At 38.2% G+C, this 12,303-nt stretch overlaps 2 protein-coding genes across 4 annotated transcripts in view; one reads left to right on the top strand and one right to left on the bottom strand.

Moving 5' to 3' along the window:
• macrod1 (mono-ADP ribosylhydrolase 1) overlaps nucleotides 1-12,303 on the bottom strand; it is a 317,841-nt gene that overhangs the window by 126,641 nt on the left and 178,897 nt on the right. The gene's annotated exons all lie outside the window — the stretch shown is intronic.
• The window catches only part of flrt1b (fibronectin leucine rich transmembrane protein 1b), a 101,988-nt gene continuing 95,273 nt past the window's right edge, over nucleotides 5,589-12,303 (top strand). Inside the window, exon 1 of the mRNA XM_057851200.1 lies at nucleotides 5,589-5,687. The gene's annotated coding sequence lies outside the window, so the exon portion shown is untranslated. The remainder of the gene's footprint in view (nucleotides 5,688-12,303) is intronic.

Raw genomic sequence — 12,303 nt, 5'->3', positions numbered from 1 at the left:
GGAGTTGATTTGAACAAATTCCATGCAGTTTGTCCGTTAATTGTTTGTTTTAGGGCTCCGAAGTGGCTAAGCTAGCGCGAGTCAATGATGGTTGAAATAAACTCCATCAATTAATTAAACCCCCGCTAACTCGAAGATTGAGCCTTATGTGAAAAATTTTAATTTTCTCCATTAAATTCAATTCTCGGAAAGTCAATTACATGACCTATTTATTATTGAGCCAGCAAAGGGTGAAAAATTGGTAAAAAGTAACTGACTAATTACTTTAAAAGTAACTTAGCTACTTTTATAATGAAGTAATCAGTAAAGTAACTAGATTACTTTTTTGAGGCGTAATTAGTAATTAAATTAATTTTTCAAGTAATCGGTGACAACACTGGTCTTAATGCACAATTCCGATTTTTTTGTCTTATCTGTTTTTTGGTGTGCTTTTGTCCATTGAAATATTCCGCATGCGCACAAACTCACAGTCCGACAAACACCGAGCAAAGTGACCCACATGTGCAGAAGCATCAAAACAAATGACTACAAATACTGGCTGTACGTCCTTCCAGGGTGATCATGTTTTGATTTACAAAACGAGGACACGAATAACAGACATTTATATGGATTGATAGAGCGCATGCACGCGCCGTGCATGCATGACGCACACACGTAAGCCTGATGTTTGCCCCGACTCGGCCATGTAAGCAATATTGAAATGTTGCTCATTTGGCGCACAGAAAGAAAACTGAGCATTATCAGGTTTATCCTGTTCATTTTATTTTTTTTTATGACTGTAGTCAAGCCCACTTACTGCGTAAAAGCAGAGTTCAAGCTAGGCGCTAACGCTAATACACAGCTACATCGCTGCCGTCCTGCCTGCCGCTTTCGCTCTTTGCTGACGTAATTGCTGCATAAATTCCGATTTGGGAGACTTGACAGTTCAGACCGCTGATTTTATGAAACCCTGCACACATGAAAGAAACCCAGTGCCGACAACCCTACAGCATAAATTATCCTGTGTCATGTTTCACAATTGGTACAGTACAGGTTAAGTGAGGCCAGGCATAACCCTCCAAGCCCACAGTACTGAATTTTTGGTTCAGATTTGTTTTTAACAAAGCGATATAATTAAATCACCTAGCACTGCTGGTGTAATTCTGCGCCTAATAAGAATCAGCAGGCTGCTTGTCCCATCACTGACTACAGAGGAGCACAGCTCAATATGAGCCCAAAAAGTTAATGAATAAACTCACGCTGGGGCTGTGAAAATAAACAACTCTCTAAGAAGAAATAGGCAAACAATATTGTTCAGTGTGCCTGGCGGGCAAAAAAAGGCCAAGCTTTTCCCTCTGAATAACGATTAAGTCGACAATTTTTTCAATGACACAAGAAGTGATTTTTCCAAGTAGGCCAATGAAGGATTGAGGCTACTGACCTCGATGACCAAATTATTACCTCCTCCCTTCAAAGCAAGCCAATGCACACAACGAGTGAATTTTTCCATCATTACAATATGTCTGCTAGCAATACTTTTGCAGTGAAAAAGTCTCACGGAAGCACATCTCTGACCAAAACTTACTCTTAAATTGCTTGTGGATTGAATTTGATACGCTGACAATTACAGACAAATGGTAAGTGGATAATCTCTTTACACAGGACAGTTAAATTCTAACTCAACAGAGACCCTCCTTGGTTGAGTCATTCTTTGCCAAAAGGCCTCTTGCCAGTTGTGCGTGATGCATCAGACAAGTTAGCTTAAAAGACGATCCCAATGTCTTTATTCGTCGAGATTACTCCAGTCTTTATCATGTTCGTCATCCCCTGATGCCTCATTAATTTTATTAATTCCCCCCGCAACATAATGCTTATCGCTCTAATTTTGAGCCTGAATTGGAGGAAAAAGACTGAATTTATTTGTGACTGCGTAACAGTACTTTTCTAAGGTCAAGTCTTTTCTGGAACCGCCAGATCCAATGTAGTTCAGGTGAATCAAAAGTAAAGCTGAGACCCATATGTCCTCTGATGATTACCAGCATACAAGTAGAGATGCATACTGTAGGGGCGGAAAATTTCTGGTGAATTTCCAGATAGGTTTTTGACTGATTATGGATAGAAAAACTAGGTTTATTTTGAGATCAATGGGATGATGCATTTTTGGTTTGGCAAAGAACCAGTCACTTTTCCACTTTAAGGCACATGTGACTATAAGACGCGCCACCCAAATTATACAAGAAAACTGTAATTGACAGACTGGACCATAAGACACAGGTGTCCATGTTTTAGTATGGGGTATTGACTGCAAAAGACATGTAGCTCATCAGGCTGTAAAAATCCATTAATTAGCCACACTGGACTACAAGTCACAGGGTTATAAGTGGGGTAAAAGATGTACCTGCTTGTAGTCGGAAAAAAAAAAACTATAGATAGGTAACTTAGATAAAAACAAATAATTGAATTCACTATGGAAAACTGAGGTACAGGAATTTATAGAGTTTTAAAAAAAATTGATGTGAAAAGTTAAATATTTTTGGTCAGTCGTTAACGGTTATTTCAGGATGTGAAACTTATTTCAAGCCTTTTTTTTCTTTTAATACAGATCAGTGTGAGAAATCGTCAGGTGTGCCGCAAGAAATTATCCAATATCGCATTTTTTCTTTTTTAACGTCACCAGGCAGAGTTCCAGTAGGAAGGAAGGAGTAGGTAGAGGGTTTCGGTCGTGTGCAGATAAGCGAGGTATTGCTCGTGTTGCGTTCAAGAACTGCTCGGATTTCTAGCCATCAGCCACCTTGCTGTCCGCGACAATGTGGACCCCAGCACATCTACTGTTCATCATTTGATTAGACTCGTCAAGTAATTATAAATAAATATAAATATACAAGAAAGTGCCCTTTACATTTTATCCATATGTGACGACTGTCAATCCTCCCCGTGTTTTATTGTCGAGGAAAGCAAGGTGGCTGATGGCTATAAATCTGAGCAGTTCTGGAAAGCGACGCAAGCAACTATCTAGCGCCATGGTGCCAGGCAAGCTTAAACGTCATCTCCAAATGAAACACCCGTCGCTTTAAAACGAGTCGATGCACAATTTTTTCGCGTTCATGAAAACAGAGAAACGGGCAACTTAAAAAAAAAAAAAAAAAAAAAAAAAAAAAAACTATAAGGGTAATAGAGAAATCCCTCAAAGTAACTTTGTTACTGAACTTGTTGCTAAATGCAAAAAGTCCCACACTGTGGCAGAGACATTAATACGTGCCTGCAAATGCCATTGTCAGCGAGATGCTCGGCCCTGATGCAGTTAAAGACATTGCGTAAGTCCCTCTGTTTGTTAATTCTGAGCTTTTCAAGCCTAACTGCAATAAAAAAAAATTAAATAAAAACAGGGAGAGACTGAGAGCTGTTGAAGAAGAGATTCATGTGTGCCTTTCTGAAATTCCTGCCAGGATATCGGCTTTGTGTTCATCTAAACAGGTTCAAGTTTAAATCAAATACCAAATATTGAGAAATTATTTTATAACTAAATATACTGTACAGAAAGTCATTTCGGAACATTTTTGGTTTGTAGTGTGCCGAGAGATTTTTTTCCAATGTAAAAATGTGCCGTGACTCTGAAAAGGTTGAAAAACACTGATATACTGTAGATGATACACATAGTAAAAACCCAAAATATAGCCTCATGAAAACAAAATCAGTTTTTTTAAGAAAACTGTTCAACTGCACCATTTCATTTCACTGTCCTACATAACGTTTGAACATAAAGCCCTTTTCACACACATATCCCAGGAAATTCCCGTGTAAGGTGCATAGGATTTACTCGCGTCATTGCTTTCACACATGTAGAGATATCCCTGGAATGACGAGGGTTGGACACTTTCACACACTTGTCCCGTGTTGCCCACTTGCGCTCTCGACTGATTTCTCTATTTATTATTGTACAGTGGTGCAAATAAGTATTTAGTCAACTACTAATTGTGCAAGTTCTCCTACAGGAAAATATTAGAGAGGCCTGTAATAGTTAACATGGGTAAGCATGATGTTTCCACCCCCGTGCTTCAAAGTGGGTATGGTGTTCTTCGGATGGAATTCAGTATTCTTTCTCCTCCAAACACGAGAGCCAGTGTTTCTATCAAAAAGTTCAATTTTGGTTTCATCTGACCATAACACATTCTTCCAGTCCTCTTCTGGATCATAAAAATGCTCTCTAGCAAACCGCAGACGGGCCTGGACGTGTACTTTCTTCAGCAGGGGGACACGTCTGGTAGTGCAGGATTTGAGTCCCTGGCGGCGCAATGTGTTACTGATACTAGCCTTTGTTACTGTGGTCCCAGCTCTCTGTAGGTCATTCACTAGGGCCCCCCGTGTGTTCTGGGATTTTTGCTCACCGTTGTTGTTGTCATTTTGACGCCACGAGGTGAGATCTTGCATGAAGCCCCAGATCGAGGGAGATTATCAGTGGTCTTGTATGTCTTCCATTTTTTAATAATTGCTCCCACAGTTGATTTATTTATCCCAAGCGTTTTACCTATTGCAGAATTAGTCTTGGTGTAGGTCTACAATTTTGTCTCTGGTGTCCTTCGACATCTCTTTGGTCTTAGCGATAGTGGAGTTTGGAGTGTGACTGACTGAGGTTGTGGACAGGTGTCTTTTATACCGATAATGAGTTAAAACAGGTGCCATTGATACAGGTAACGAGTGGAGCCTCGTTAGACCTTGTTAGACCTCGTTAGAAGAAGTTACACCTCTTTGACAGCCAGACATCTTGCTTGTTTGTAGGAGACCAAATACTTATTTTCCAATCTAATTTGGAAATAAATTCCTTAAAAATCAAACAAAGTGATTTTCAGTTTTTTTTCCATGTTCTGTCCCTTATGGTTGAAGTTTACCCATGTTAAAAATTACAGGCCTCTCTAATCTTTTCAAGTAGGAGAACTTGCACAATTGGTGGTTGACTAAATACTGTATTTGCCCCACTTTATGTCAGAATTTTAGTCAGTATTAACTTACTGTGTGGGACTGAATCAAGTTCAGCATTTTTCTTCACTGGTCTAATACCTCATTGTCTTACCTTTTAATCCTCTTAAAGGGAACTCATCTTCATTCCGGGAATTATTACTTTCAATCATTAATGGCCGCTTGTGAAGAGTTAAACGTGAATGAGAGAGGGAGTTCAGAGGGCGGAAACAGACAAAAGCAACCAAAATAGTCCTTGTTGCAGGACACACATGTAGTGTCAGTGGGTAACCATAGCGACGTTAAAGCCCAAAGATTTCTTACAGAAACCTCATTAACTAGTCAGCATTGGGGAAGTGTTACAGCATCTAATTCCACACGAAGCACCGTACACAGTGGCTGGCCCGCACAAGCATTTGTAAAACAAAGTCTTTTTCTTCTTTAACAGCAGTAGATGACTAATCGGACTAGCTTAAAGTGCAGCGGCTAAATAAAGCGCGCTAACATCTGTGGCCAAGACGCACCAATTATCGCATCAGGGTGATAAGTTATACAAGTACATATGGAGGGCGAGAAACAGGGAGGGAGGGAGGGAGTCCGGGAGGAGAGGTGTCGGAGGATGGGGAGGCAGAGGTGAGCGCGCAAACAGTAGAGAGATGAAGTAAAAGTGAGTTGAGAGTGGAGAGAGAAAGACGCGGGACTAAATTTGCCTGGAACATAAAACAACAAGATGGAGTGTATTTCTTTCTCGGGAGGTAAGTAATCTAACTGAGGGGGTGGGGGTGGAGAGGAGGTGTAGGTGGGTGCGGAGGAAGCAAAATGAGGGGATGAAGGCTGGAGGGCTTGAGAGATTGATGCACCAGTGAAGGACACAAGCTAAATATCCTAAACATGATAGGACGCGGGAGGAAGATGTTGATTTGACAAAGAGGATGTACGAGGACAAAGCTCTCATCTTCTGCTTGGCTCACACGCAATGCACTCCCACCAATGGCAGTGTGGTTGAAAAGGAGGATTAAATTAGGAATAATGATGGTGATTATAGTTGTTTTTTTAAAGGGTCCAATCTCTTTAACACAGCGCTTCATTAAAGCAGTATTTTCTCTTTGCAATTCTGCAGCCCTCCACCTTTTCTCCTCCCTCTGCCTCGATGTTATTCCCAAAGCCCCAATGCAACTTGTTTGTGTATTCCTTACTTCTGTCTGCTGCCTCCTGCTCGTCCCTTGACTGTGTGCCCAAAACCCAACGATAAGTCTTTTCACATTTTCTTTTCAGATATCATTGACATGACACTGTCAATCAATCGTGTCAAAGTGTCCTCAAGGGAAGGAAAAAAGATAAAGCTAATGACATGCCTGTAACTTTTTTTTTTTTTTTTTTAAGGTTAATTAAAAGCAGCAGTGTCACCGGATTGACTTCTGCTCTGGCAATGTGTGAAAAGTCAATGATTGTCATTTTAAAAAGGGGAAAAAAGCATTTACTTACAGTATGTCCTGCTCCACTATATGGAACATATGATCTTAAAATTATTTTATAAAACAGATCTATATAGGTATTCTTGTTACACATGTGCATTTCATTCATTATTCCTCCTATGTTTTTGTGTGGTTTTTGTGTGTTTGCCTGAAAAAGTAGTCACTTTAAGTAATGAATTATTCAAAGAAACATTTAGAAATATTTTTGTTTTCGTTTAAAAATTCACTGGAAAAAATGTTCAACCGCCAAACCATCATGCGCCCTTCGGACAAAACGAAAGCCACGCCTCCTAGAAGTCTGCCAGTCAAGATATTTTTCAATGACAAGTTTCCTTCCCCTCCAAAACCAAACAACCCGTGTGGTAAATACATTAACCCTTTAACACCTAAGCCTATTTTGGTCGAATTTGCATGCGTTTGATGTTGCCTTGATATTTCAAAGAAAAAATTTGTTCACAACGGCCAGGTTGGGTCCCTTTTTTCAGGACACCTTGAACTTCATGTCCAAACTGTTGTTTTCTTCACTAACCAATTATAATCCACATTTTGGACCCAAAAAGACCAAAAAAAAATCCCAAAATCTTTTTTCAAAATTGGTAATGTTGATGTCCCATTGACAACCAAACATGCTCGAACAACCGTTTTGAAGCTTGATAATATTTATTCAACTTGTTAGGATAAACATTCAATAGAAAAAAATTATATTGAATAATTTTATGTTTGACAATTCAACACAAAACAGCAGGTTTGGTCTTAGCAATTTTTGGCCTTTACACATACTATGGTCAAAACAGGTTACATACAGTGCAAAATAGTGAGGAAAAAATATATATATATCTAAATATCATCTAACACGAAAAAAGTTTGGAGGATATCTCTTTGTGAAGTTAGGTATTGTATCCATCACCTTATCAAAAGTATATACGTACATGCAATCAAGCTTCTCGAACACACATCTATATAAAAATTGAAAAGATTTATAGTGAAGAAAAAAATATATATAACATTGAAAAAAAGTATTTTCAAAAATACTAGTAGTTCAGTTCAATTTTTCAGGCATGCGACCCAATAAAGGTTTTTTTTTTTTTTTTGCACACTCAATAAAGTTTCTTCTTAAACTGCGCACAGAGCTACGTCACACAGCCTACTCTTCCGCCGTTAGCGCGCTGCTGTCACTTCTACTCGCCGAGACACCGATTCATGCGAGGAAAACAACGACAAATACGGCTCATCCGCTTCCTTGAGTTAATAAAATAATGCATTATCTTGCGCTAAATTTTGTTTTCGATTCATTCTGCACGTTTCAAAGTCGCTCGCTCAATCCAACTGGCCGTTGCTTGCTTCGCATGCCTCCTTTTCCTTAGTTGGCGCCTTGCTCGGCAATTTACTTAAAATGTTCACATTAGGTTGGTCCTTCTTGACATCATAACAGCTCTTGGAATATGTAGTCTTTTGTGCTGCTTTCGGTTTTGAAAAAGGACAAGAAATGATGGAAATATGGAGATAAACACACGGTCCATGCAGCATTTAATGCATATTTATGAGTGCAATAAAACTATAAAACTCAAATGACATTATCTCCCGTTTTACTTGGTCGATTGACTTCAAATAAAAACTGGTGTTGACATCAACTTCCGTACTTTCAAATGAGACCAACCAGCGGCACGTGGGTGACGTAATTACAGCGGGGTCTAGACATTATACCCATTCACGACGCTAGATGGCGCCAGATATTATTGGCAGAGGATGTTTGTGAGGAGTAATGTCCTGTCGTGACAGATCTCAGCTACTTTCAAGTTTAACCAGTTTGCATTATTTCATTGCAATGTTTTTCCTTATTCAGATTTGTTTCAAGACTACAGTTACAGTGAGACTTTACTTTGATAGTTAATGGAGTTATTGCAATTTTGTTGTTTTATCACAATAGATTGGTTTATTTATATTTCAAAAAACCAGAAGCCATTAATTTACAAATGTGATTGCACTTTAGTTTATATATTTAAATGTTCAGATATTAAGATTTGAATGAGGGAAAATAACGTGCTTTTTCTCTCAAATGTATTGTTATAATCATTTGTTTCAGATGTACCGTAATTATTTTCCATATAAAAATTAAGTTTGAAAAAAGACTTATTGAACACCAAATTGAGTCTTGAAAAAGGGGGTTGACTCATAATCAGGGCCGTCTTATATTTGAGCCAATACGGTAATATTCATGGAGACATGACATCATTAAAACATCAATGGAGTAATGTGTCTGTCAGTTTTTGAAGTGAGCGACTGGAAGCTTGAGACTGATGGGTTAGGGTTAGGGTTATTTATTGTTTCTTCTTGTCTTTTTCTGCTCTACAAAAGATCTGCATTAGGCATACACATACTGTTCACCCATTACCTCAATCAGAACAGACAACCTGTGGTTCGTGAGCATGCTTTGACAATGATAGGTTGTGTTGACTATCATTTGGGTTTTATCCAATACTGGTTACTACTTTGTACTTTTAAAATGGTTCCGGTGCTTAAATGGTTTTTGAACTGATACGTTTAAAAACAAAAACAAAAACAAAAACAAAAAAAAGATTACAGTATTTTTCGGATTACGAGTCGCACCTGCGTATAAGTCGCACCATCCATAAAATGCCCAACGAAGAGAAAAAAAACATGTATAAGTCGCACAGGAGTATAAGTCGCATTTTTGGGGGAAATTTACTTGATAAAATCCAACACATAGAACAGATATGTCATATCTAAAGGCAATTTAATATAAAAATACAATAGAAAACAACATGCTGAATAAGTGCATATACTGTCCTCACCAGGACGCTTCGGCTCGGTCCGGGCTATACAGCGAGCTAGACTCCCAAAAGACGATGCTGGACGTCCATATAATTTGCTGAATCAATTTCGTCCCCGATACCAAACAGGTTCGCATCAACGTAAATAAATGATAATTAGGTGCTATTACAGCAATGACACAAACGGTTAGCATGCGTTCGGTAGCATTAGCACATCGTTCAAACAACCACACAACTGGCTTAAGTGTTCAATCGCAGGTGGAAAACACACAACAACAACAACAGAAAAGATGATCCACACAGACGTTGCCTCTGATGAGATATTTTACAAGCATAGCTGTCCGTCTTCTTCTGGCGTGTGAGCGCTCTTCTTCGCATAAACAAGTGCGAGTGTGCCCCCACGTGGGCATGAAAGTGCCACAAACTAAAAGCATGCATTTCAATATAAAAATGTCAACAATACAATTGAACACACATTGCCAAAGGCAGAACGCTAACATAGCCATAGCTATTAAGAGTTATTCAGATAAATATAGCATAAATAACATGCTAACAAGTTTACCAAACCATCAGTGTCACTCCAAAACACCAAAATAACATGTGAAATGATATAATGTGTTAATAATTTCACACATACAGTAAGTCACTCCAGAGTATAAATCGCACCCCCAGCCAAACTATAAAAAAAACTGCGATTTATCGTCCGAAAAAAACGGTACTCTTCATTTTTATTTTTTTTTTTGTTGGGGGGTGTTACGTTTTTATGGTTTTGGGGTTTTTTTTTTGTTTTTTTACGACTTAAGCTTGTGAATAGTGCCACTGACCTCACGCTCATTTAAGGAACAAGCAGATAGGGTGAAAAGGAAAAAACACTCAGGCCCTCAAATGTTGATTTTTATTTGGTGCTGTTACCATCGGTTGCTTTGGAACGGCACTAAATTGATACTGGGTTTCGGCACCCAACTCTAGTGATAGATAGACATTCTATCCATTTTGATGAAGAGAGCTGGCAGTGAAAGATCATGACGATTTATGCCATCAGTGGTGGAATGTAACAAACTAAAAGTACTTTGTTTCTGTACTTAAGAACATTTTTGTGTATCTGTACTGTACTTGAGTACAAACATAAAGTGGTACTTTTTGCTCCACTACTTTTCAAATTGTCGCCTGCATTACACGTTACTTTTGTTTTCTTTTTTTCCCCTCATGGTGAATTGATAGTTTCGTTTTCATGCCTCTGGCACATCTGATGAGGCCTTGTGCAACTATATCGTAATTGAACACTAGAGGCAGCAACACAAGCAAGCAAGATTAGGCGGGTGAAAAAGATATTGACCAATAAAAACCAACAGTGAGAGTAGCGCGCCTTCAGATGGGTGCTGCACACTCTTGTACAATAGGTGGCGGGATGCACCTGATAGCTTAATGGCAGATTGCAAGCAATAAAGTTATGAAGTTTGTTAAGTTATTGTTTACAGTGCAGTCAATTTTATTGTTTTTTCCATTCTGCACATTTTTTAAAATTGAACTGAGCATTCAAATGAAATTCTGGTTCTTTCTTTGAATATTGACAGATCTCTGTATGCATGTATGTGTGCATGTATGTATATTCAAAAATATTTATATACATAGATATACGTAGGTTACATTTTTGCATCGGGAGAAACTTTTAACTTTTTACTTGTAAAGTAAATTTTAAAGCAAGTACTTTTGTACTTGAATAAATCTTTTCTTAGATACTTGTACTTTTACGTAAGTTTTTGCACTGTACTAATAAATAAATAAATAAATAAATAATTTAAAAAGTGACTACTTTATCCACCACTACATGCCATGTTCTACTAATGTGCATCACGTTGACAAAACAACTATATCTTGACCACTTGGCAAGCCAGTATTTTGATTAAGTCAAGTTATTGTAATAATGAAAATGTGTTGCACTCCAACTTTGTTGTTCATTGAATGTTGAGAGGTATAGTGGTCGCTTCACTACTCTGTGGTTTGCAACGTTCATTAGTCGACAAAGTTTTTGTTGTTAATTGCTGCCAGTGCAGCGTGAACATCATTTTATCTATTCACAAAGACACTTTTTGAGTTGAAGTTTTTCTCTGCTGTTGGCTGAATAACCCATTTATTCACTTTTTTTTTTTTTCTGTGACACTGCATGAGCCTAGTTAGTTAGTTAGTTAGTTAGTTAGTTAGTTAGTTAGTTAGTTAGTTAGTTAGTTAGTTAGTTAGTTAGTTAGTTAGTTAGTTAGTTAGTTAGTTAGTTAGTTAGTTAGTTAGTTAGTTAGTTAGTTAGTTAGACGATGGAGAAAGTCGTATTTGCATGTACCCATGCACTTCCGGGTCATTTATTTTCTCAAAATGAAATCACCTGCAAGACAACTATTGTTTATGGTATTGTTATAAGATGAATTTAACTTTAAAATTATATTCTTGCGTTTAAAGCAGGGATATAAAAGTCTGCACAGTACATTTTTGTACCAGTAGAGTCCCAAACAGCATCCTGGGCAGTGTAAGTGTGAACAACAAAAATAAAGTGGATGAACTGCTGTATAAATTGAGACGATGGTAATCCATTGCCAAGGAGGGCTAAAAGTCTGAGGCGGTCACAGTAAATACACAATATTTCCATTTATGTGGTGTGCATTGTTTTGGTAATTCAGTTGTTGCTTTTATAAACCTGGTCTATTGGATTGCCTCCCATTATGCATGGAGGTAGCTATGCTTATATTGCTTTAAACATCCTGAAGCAGTTTAGTGCATCTGAACAACGTGGTAAATAATTGATTTGGATGTTGTTGCTTTGCAAAGGCAGCATGTTGACATATGGTGCGGTTTATTGCATATAGACTGCACATCTGCCTTTATGGTTAACATGCATTTGCAATGTAATGTTTGCCAACAAACGTATGCAATGATCTCACTAAGCATTTATAACAGGTCCGTGCCCTCACATGGGCACTATTGACTAAAATGCTGACATTTTTTGTTGTAGGCTCAAAAACTCAGAAGAGAGTGTAAATTGTCGCTTTCGGACATTTTGAGTTCGTAGAAGTGCTAACAATGTGTTTCTGCATCCCAACAAAAATCGGCTTGTG

This window comes from Corythoichthys intestinalis, chromosome 11, assembly GCF_030265065.1.
Source record: "Corythoichthys intestinalis isolate RoL2023-P3 chromosome 11, ASM3026506v1, whole genome shotgun sequence".
NCBI classification, from domain to species: Eukaryota; Metazoa; Chordata; class Actinopteri; order Syngnathiformes; family Syngnathidae; genus Corythoichthys; species Corythoichthys intestinalis.
This window is presented reverse-complemented; position numbering and strand designations above follow the sequence as displayed.